The sequence below is a fragment of the Pseudophryne corroboree genome, chromosome 10 (genome assembly GCF_028390025.1).
Source record: "Pseudophryne corroboree isolate aPseCor3 chromosome 10, aPseCor3.hap2, whole genome shotgun sequence".
Classification (NCBI taxonomy): domain Eukaryota; kingdom Metazoa; phylum Chordata; class Amphibia; order Anura; family Myobatrachidae; genus Pseudophryne; species Pseudophryne corroboree.
This window is the reverse complement of record NC_086453.1, coordinates 191341512-191350233: the sequence shown is the minus strand read 5'-3', so window position 1 is coordinate 191350233 and position 8722 is coordinate 191341512. Positions and strand designations below refer to the sequence as shown.

The 8722-nt window shown below is 42.0% G+C and overlaps 1 pseudogene; it reads left to right on the top strand.

Moving 5' to 3' along the window:
• The first annotated feature begins 215 nt into the window (after positions 1-215).
• On the top strand, positions 216-334 carry LOC134968262 (5S ribosomal RNA; annotated as a pseudogene).
• Positions 335-8722: the final 8388 nt, after the last annotated feature.

The following is an 8722-nucleotide window of genomic DNA, read 5'->3' as shown; positions in this document are numbered from 1 at the left end:
TGAAAAACACAACTCAAACCCAGTAGTATTAACTTTTAAAGCCATAGAACCCTCTAGGTCTCAACGAGAGCTATGTGATTGCTCCCTTTCTGTAAAGGTGTCGTTCCAGAAAAGTTCTCTACATTCCTCACCACTTTCGCTGTGTTTTAATTATCACGTATAATAAAAAAAATGTTATTAAAGAATATCTTGGCGTCATCTGTTGTGTACGAAGTAAATACAGTCAAACCACACTGGAAATGCCCAATCTCGACCGATCTTGGAAGCTAAGCAGTGTTGGGCCAGACTAGTACCAAAAGGGGCGACCCATTGTGAAGATTAGGTACTGTACTGAAAATGAGGCGACTCATGAAGCATAGCATAAAAATATAAAAAATTCAAATGTAAACATTTTGCACCCATCACTCACTTATGAAAATATGGATATAAACAATAAATTTCACGAATACACTAACATATCACGGTAATAATGAACACGATTATTCTGAAAAGTATATCATTTGCTTGAAGTAACTATATGGCACCTTGTTATTTTTAGGTGTAATGGACAATCAAATCACCATCACTTTAAATATAGACACCAAATAGAATAATATGCACATCACTCGCCTTTCCTTACCAAATACCTCTGTAATGAGATAATATGCACATCACTCGCCTTTCCTTACCAAATACCTCTGTAATGAGGCAATTTAACCTTCATTTTTTGTAGAGATTGTGCACCGGAAATTTTTCGGGTTTTGTGTTTTGGTTTTGGTTCCGCGGCTGTGTTTTGTATTCGGACGCATTTTGGCAAAACCTCCCTGAAATTTTTTTGTCGGATTCGGGTGTGTTTTGGATTCGGGTGTTTTTTTTTATTTAAAAACCCTCAATAACAGCTTAAATCATAGAATTTGGGGGTAATTTTGATCCCATAGTATTATTAACCTCAATAACCATAATTTCCACTCATTTCCAGTCTATTTTGAACACCTCATACCTCACAATATTATTTTTAGTCCTAAAATTTGCACCGAGGTCGCTGGATGACTAAGCTAAGCGACCCAAGTGGGCGACACAAACACCTGCCCATCTAGGAGTGGCACTGCAGTGTCAGACAGGATGGCACTTAAAAAAATTAGCCCCAAACATCACATGATGCAAAGATAAATAAAAAAAGAAAGAGGTGCAAGATGGAATTGTCCTTGGCCCTCCCACCCACCTTTATGTTGTATAAACAGGACATGCACACTTTAACAAACCCATCATTTCAGCGACAGGGTCTGCCACACGACTGTGGCTGAAATGACTGGTTGGTTTGGGCCCCCACCAAAAAAGAAGCAATCAATCTCTCCTTGCACAAACTGGCTCTACAGAGGCAAGATGTCCACATCCTCCTCATCGTCCGATTCATCACCCCTTTCACTGTGTACATCCCCCTCCTCACAGAGTATTAATTCGTCCCCACTGGAATCCACCATCTCAGGTCCCTATGTACTTTCTGGAGGCAATTGCTGGTGAATGTCTCCACGGAGGAATTGATTATAATTCATTTTGATGAACATCATCTTCTCCACATTTTGTGGAAGTTACCTTGTACGCCGATCGCTGACAAGGTGACCGGCTGCACTAAACACTCTTTCGGAGTACACACTGGAGGGGGGGCAACTTAGGTAAAATAAAGCCAGTTTGTGCAAGGCCCTCCAAATTGCCTCTTTTTCCTGCCAGTATACATACGGACTGTCTGACGTGCCTACTTGGATGCTGTCACTCATATAATCCTCCACCATTCTTTCAATGGTGACAGAATCATATGCAGTGACAGTAGACGACATGTCAGTAATCGTTGGCAGGTCCTTCAGTCCGGACTAGATGTCAGCACTTGCTCCAGACTGCCCTGCATCACCGCCAGCGGGTGGGCTCGGAATTCTTAGCCTTTTCCTCGCAGCCCCAGTTGCGGGAGAATGTGAAGGAGGAGCTGTTGACGGGTCACGTTCCGCTAAACTCACCAGCAGGTCTTTGAACCTCTGCAGACTTGTGTCTGCCGGAAAGAGAGATACAACGTAGGCTTTAAACCTAGGATCGAGCACGGTGGCCAAAATGTAGTGCTCTGATTTCAACAGATTGACCACCCGTGAATCCTGGTTAAGCGAATGAAGGGCTCCATCCACAAGTCCCACATGCCTAGCGGAATCGCTCCGTTTTAGCTCCTCCTTCAATCTCTCCAGCTGCTTCTGCAAAAGCCTGATGAGGGGAATGATCTGACTCAGGCTGGCAGTGTCTGAACTGACTTCACGTATGACAAGTTCAAAGTACAGAACCTGTACTACTACTGCTGGTCACCAAAATGCTGCACTGTCCTACTATATACTGCTCACAGCAATGCAGCACAGATATAGATACTTGGAGTGATACAGAGCTGCAAGATACAGCAATGGCCTACTGTACTGTACTACTGTATATGTATACTGGTGGTCACCACAATGCTGCACTGTCTTACTATATACTGCTCACAACAACAATGCAGCACAGATATGAATAGTATACTTGACACAGAGCTGCAAGATACAGCAATGGCCTACTGTACTGTACTATATGTATACTGCTGGTCACCAAAATGCTGCACTGTCTTACTATCTACTGCTCACAACAGTGCAGCACAGATATGGATAGTATACTTGACACAGAGCTGCAAGATACAGCAATGGCCTACTGTACTGTACTATATGTATACTGCTGGTCACCAAAATGCTGCACTGTCCTATTATATACTGCTCACAATAATGCAGCACAGATATGGATAGTATACTTGACACAGAGCTGCAAGATACAGCAATGGCCTACTGTACTGTACTATATGTATACTGCTGGTCACCAAAATGCTGCACTGTCCTACTATATACTGCTCACAACAATGCAGCACAGATATGGATAGTATACTTGACACAGGGCTGCAAGATACAGCAATGACCTACTGTACTGTACTATATGTATACTGCTGGTCACCAAAATGCTGCACTGTCCTACTATATACTGCTCACAACAATGCAGCACAGATATGTATAGTATACTTGACACAGAGCTGCAAGATACAGCAATGGCCTACTGTACTGTACTATATGTATACTGCTGGTCACCAAAATGCTGCACTGTCCTACTATATACTGCTCACAACAATGCAGCACAGATATGGATAGTATACTTGACACAGCGCTGCAAGATACAGCAATGGCCTACTGTACTGTACTATATGTATACTGCTGGTCACCAAAATGCTGCACTGTCCTACTATATACTGCTCACAATAATGCAGCACAGATATGGATAGTATACTTGACACAGAGCTGCAAGATACAGCAATGGCCTACTGTACTGTACTATATGTATACTGCTGGTCACCAAAATGCTGCACTGTCCTACTATATACTGCTCACAATAATGCAGCACAGATATGGATAGTATACTTGACACAGAGCTGCAAGATACAGCAATGGCCTACTGTACTGTACTATATGTAAACTGCTGGTCACCAAAATGCTGCACTGTCCTACTATATACTGCTCACAATAATGCAGCACAGATATGGATAGTATACTTGACACAGAGCTGCAAGATACAGCAATGGCCTACTGTACTACTATAATTATATACTGATGGTCCCCACAATGCAGCACACTGAGCACAGATATTTGCAGCACACTGAGCACAGATATGGAGCGTTTTCAGGCAGAGAACGTAGATATTTGCAGCACACTGAGCACAGATATTTGCAGCACACTGAGCACAGATACGGAGCTTTTCAGGGAGAGAACGCAGCCACGTCCTCTCCGTTCAATCTCCAATGCACGAGTGAAAATGGTGGCGATGCGCGGCTCTTTATATAGAATACGAATCTCGCGAGAATCCGACAGCGGGATGACGTTCGGGCGCGTTCGGGTTAACCGAGCAAGGCGGGAAGATCCGAGGCTGCCTCGGACCCGTGTAAAATAGGTAAAGTTCGGGGGCGTTCGGATCTCAACGAACCGAACCCGCTCATCTCTAATTTTTTGTATAATTTCTTTTTCTATATACATATTTTTTTATAAACATTTTTATATATATATATATATATATATATATTTTTTTTTTTCTGAGCAAATAAATTACAATATATGTAGAATCAGATGGAATAGTGATGATCCGATAAATAAAATCACAACTGAATTACGCGTTCCCCCTTTTTATTTTTTTTATATGTGTTCTTAAACCTGTATATTATATTTATTTCCTTCTCCATGTACTGTGACAACGTTTGAAAGAGTTACGTTCATTAAGACATGCTGCGGTACCATTTCCATAACAAGTAAACAAAGCTACACACTCTGGACCATGTGATGCGGGCCACACTACTTCCGGGTCCGGGAGTCATGTGACAGCGGGAGCCTCAGAAAGGAAGTCAGGACATAAGGAAGCTGAATGGTAGCCACGTTAACGCTGCGTCACCGCCGGAACATGAGTCACATCAGCACAGGACCATGGGAAGGTCAAGAACGGCGCGCATGCACACAGAAACTTTCCGCACACCGGAAGCGTGGCGGAAATACCGCACCACATATAAACTATGTCAAAACTTTACTTATGACTACTAATACTTGGTTGAAAACCACTTTTAAAGAATTAATTACATCAGTTCAACGTCTTTTACAATCATGAATGTGTTTTGATCTAGAATATAGTATTTGATACTGAGATACCCGCCCAAACAGGATGTGAGGTCATGATTAATTGTACAATTATGGGGGGTATTTATAGGAGCCCTGTCCCAGCTTGTCACTACCCCATGAATAAGTCTGAGAGACGAAACGCGTTGGGCCTTTCCCTAGAGACCTCCTGTTGAATCAGTTAAGATTCTTAAGCTTTATATTTTCTCTACTTGGATATTTTTGCACTTTGCAATTTGCACTTTAAATAGGAATCACATATACTGTATTGTACATTGATTTTTATAGTTTTTATTCATACATTTTTTTATATTATTCCTGTCATCTTTTATAGTATTGTAAAATAAAATATTTTTATTCAAGCATACATACACTTTAGTGTGCTGATAAAATTTGTGAATACCACACCGTTGGTCGCTAGAACCCCTATTCGGTATTCCTATTTTTAAATTCTTGCAGCAACACACCATTGCTGCTTTCTTAGGGGACAGCTGATGCCCAGATAATTGGTTGTCTGAGGATATATTTTTGGAGTAGTAGTTTCACAAGTGGCGCAGCATTTCTTTGCTTATATATATATATATATATACACATATATACACACATATATACATACAGTGTATATTATATATATATATATATATATATATATATATATAAAACCAGTCCATAGATAGATAAATATGTAGATAGGTAGATGTAGAATCCTGATAGAGATATCTGTAGAAACCCCCTAGAGCAGGCCTGGACAACCTGTGGCTCTCCAGATGTTGTGAAACTACACATCCCAGCATGCCCTGCCACAGTTTTAGCATTCCCTAATAGCAAAACTATGGCAAAGCATGATTGGACTTGTAGTTTTACAACAGCTGGAGAGCCACAGGTTGGCCAGGCCTGCCCTAGAGAGAAAGACTAGATAGGTCACACACAAAACCAAAACTTACTTTCTCTGTAGGATCCCAGCTCCTCAGTGTGACCTCTGGAATCCCATGTGTCAGGCCTCTCCCCCATGCTTTGTGCTCCAGCCTCTGAGCTGCATGCTTCTCGTCAGCTTAGCATTCAGTTGTACTCAGCAGCAGGGAGGACTTTTTGCAGTTGGGACAGCACAAATGGAGATGGGGGCATCTAGAGGCACCTGGCAGTACTGCACTTGGCAGTGACAGTGATAGCAGCTCTCTGTCATCGTCCAGCCGGTTCATAACAGTCGTCCTCTGGTCGGAGATAAAGACAGAGTGTCTGCTGGCCAGCACTGATCAGGGTGGGTTTCTGAGTACCCAGATACTGCCTTATACATATATTTTTGAGTTCTGTAGGGCTCAATCAACCTAATGGGGTGTCACATCTGTATACTGTACATGTGTCACATCTGTATACTGCTTTTATAGCTACTGGAGGCTTTTGCCTTCATTTTCCTCTAACTGTTCTTGTGCGTTTTTTTTCCTTTCAGTCTCCGAATAAGCTTTTCATATACTTTTCTGCAAACAATGTCTGACGATTTTCAGCCCCCGTGCTGGCTCTCTGGCTCTCCATTATAATACTGTATGCCCCACATTTTCTCTTTTTTTTTTTCATGTGCGTATACTGTAGGCCAGTTATTTTCAACCTTTTTTTACTCGCGGCACACCGAACAATATTTTAAAATTGCCAAGGCACACCATCAGTTCCCCACAGAAAAAAAAAAACAACACGCACATTGGCCCTCACAGTAAAAAAAAAATCCACACATACATTGGCCTATACAGAAAAAACAATCACATTGCTCCCCACATAAATCAATCACATTGCTCCCCAGATAAATCATGTTGTTCACACATACATCAATCACATTTCTCCCCAAATCCTATTGTTCCCCACAGGAGAAATAAAATAACAAATATCAGCTCATACCGGTCAGCTGTCCTTCTTCCTGTCCCTCAGTGGCGGGGGTTGTTCATAGTGAAGTGCTGAGAATACTGAGCAGCGGGTGGGCGGGCAGGTGTGGATGTGGGTGGGAAAAGAAAGTTGTGTATGCTGGCAGGAACTGGAAGATGTGTATGCGGGTGGGCTGGGTGGGTGGTGAGACACAGCAGCCATGACCTATGATATCACACAGCCACGTCTTCAAGTCATAGGTCACGGCCGGAGCACGACTGATCCTCTAAGAAGAGCCTGGGCCAACAGTTCACTCTGAAGGTGCAGGAAGCTGCTCTGGCTTCGCGGCACACTAGTGTGCCACGGCACACTGGTTGAAAAAGCCTGCTGTAGGCTGTGCTTACTTGCTCCTGTTTCAATCTCTATAGCTCATAAGTAATCTTGAAATAGCCTCATGGAATGTGGGTGGTATAAATTCACCAATTAAATGAAAGAAAATATAAACATCTCAAAAAATGACACAGTGATGTCTAGCTTTTACAGGAGACTCACCTAGTTCCAAAATAAATTGATAAACTTAATATGTCCTAATTTTGAGTACTTTCCTTTGGCACCTTAAATTTCAAATGCTAGAGGTGTTGTTGTACTCTTCTGTAAATCATTACAATTACTATCTATCATGACCCTGATAGACTATCAAGGGTTCTCGCTATGTATTCTGTAATTTACATGCCCCTAACATTTATATAAAAGTTTTTTTTCAATGTTTACGTTCTAAATTATATACACATAGGAACTCTCATTTAATTGTTGGGGGTGACTTCAATATTCTGGCTTCTCCCATGGATAGGCAATCCTCGCATTCAACGCCCTCCTGCTCATATCCCATTGGTATTCCTTTTATATCTCAACAATTGTATTTGTCAGATGTACAGCCATAGGCAAAAGTTTTGGTTTTCTTTTCACAAAGTTTGCTGATTCAGTTTAGACCTTTTTGTCAGATGTTACTATGGTATACTGAAGTCAAATTTCAAGCATTTCATAAGTGTCAAAGGCTTTTATTGACAATTACGTTAAGTTCATTCAAAGAGTCAATATTTACAGTGTTGACCTTTATTTTTCAAGACCTCTGCAATTCGCCCTGGCATGCTGTCAATCAACTTTTGGCCTACATACTGACTGATGGCAGCCCATTCTTCCCTAATCAATGCTTGAAGTTTGTCAGAATTTGTGGGGTTTTGTTTGTCCACCCGCCTCTTAAGGATTGACCACAACTTTTCAATGGGATTAAGATCTGAGGAGTCTCCTGGCCATGGACCCAAAATGTGGATGTTTTGTTCTCCGAGCCACTTTGCTATCACTTTTGCCTTATGGTAAGGTGCTACATCATGCTAGAAAAGGCATTGTTCGTCACCAAACTTGGATGGCTAGGAGAAGTTACTCTTGTAGGATGTTTTGGTACTATTCTTTATTAATGGCTGCGTTCTTAGGCAAAATTGTGAGTGAACCCACTCCCTTGGCTGAGAAGCAACCCCACACATGAATGGTCTCAGTATGCTTTACTGTTGGCATGACACAGCACTGATGGTGGCGCTCACCTTTCCTTCTCCGGACAAGCATTTTTCCAGATGCCCTGAACAATCTGATAAGAGATTCATCAGAGAAAATTACTTTACCCCAGTCCTCAGCAGTCCAATCCCTGTACCTTTTGCAGAATATCAGTCTGTCCCTGATGTTTTTCCTGGAGAGAAGTGACTTCTTTGCTGCCCCCCTTGACACCAGGCCATCCTCCAAAAGCCTTTGCCTCACTGGTCATGCAGATGCACTCACACCTGCCTGCTGCCATTCCTGAGCAAGCTCTGCACTGGTGGTTCCCGGATCCCTGAAGCCTTTTTCTCAACTGTTGTACTTCTCTCCCTGAAGTTCTTAATGATCCGATAAATTTGTTCATTTAGGTACAATCTTACTAGCAGCAATATGCTTGCCTATGAAGAACTTTTTGTGCAAAGCAATGATGACTGCACGTGTTTCCTTGCAGGTAACCATTGTATGTTAACAGAGGCAGAACAATGATTTCTAGCACCACCATCCTTTTAGAGCTTCCAGTCTGTTATTCTAACTCAGCATAACAGAGTGATCTTCAACCTTGTCCTCGTCAACACTCTCACTTGTGTTAACGAGAGAATCACTGA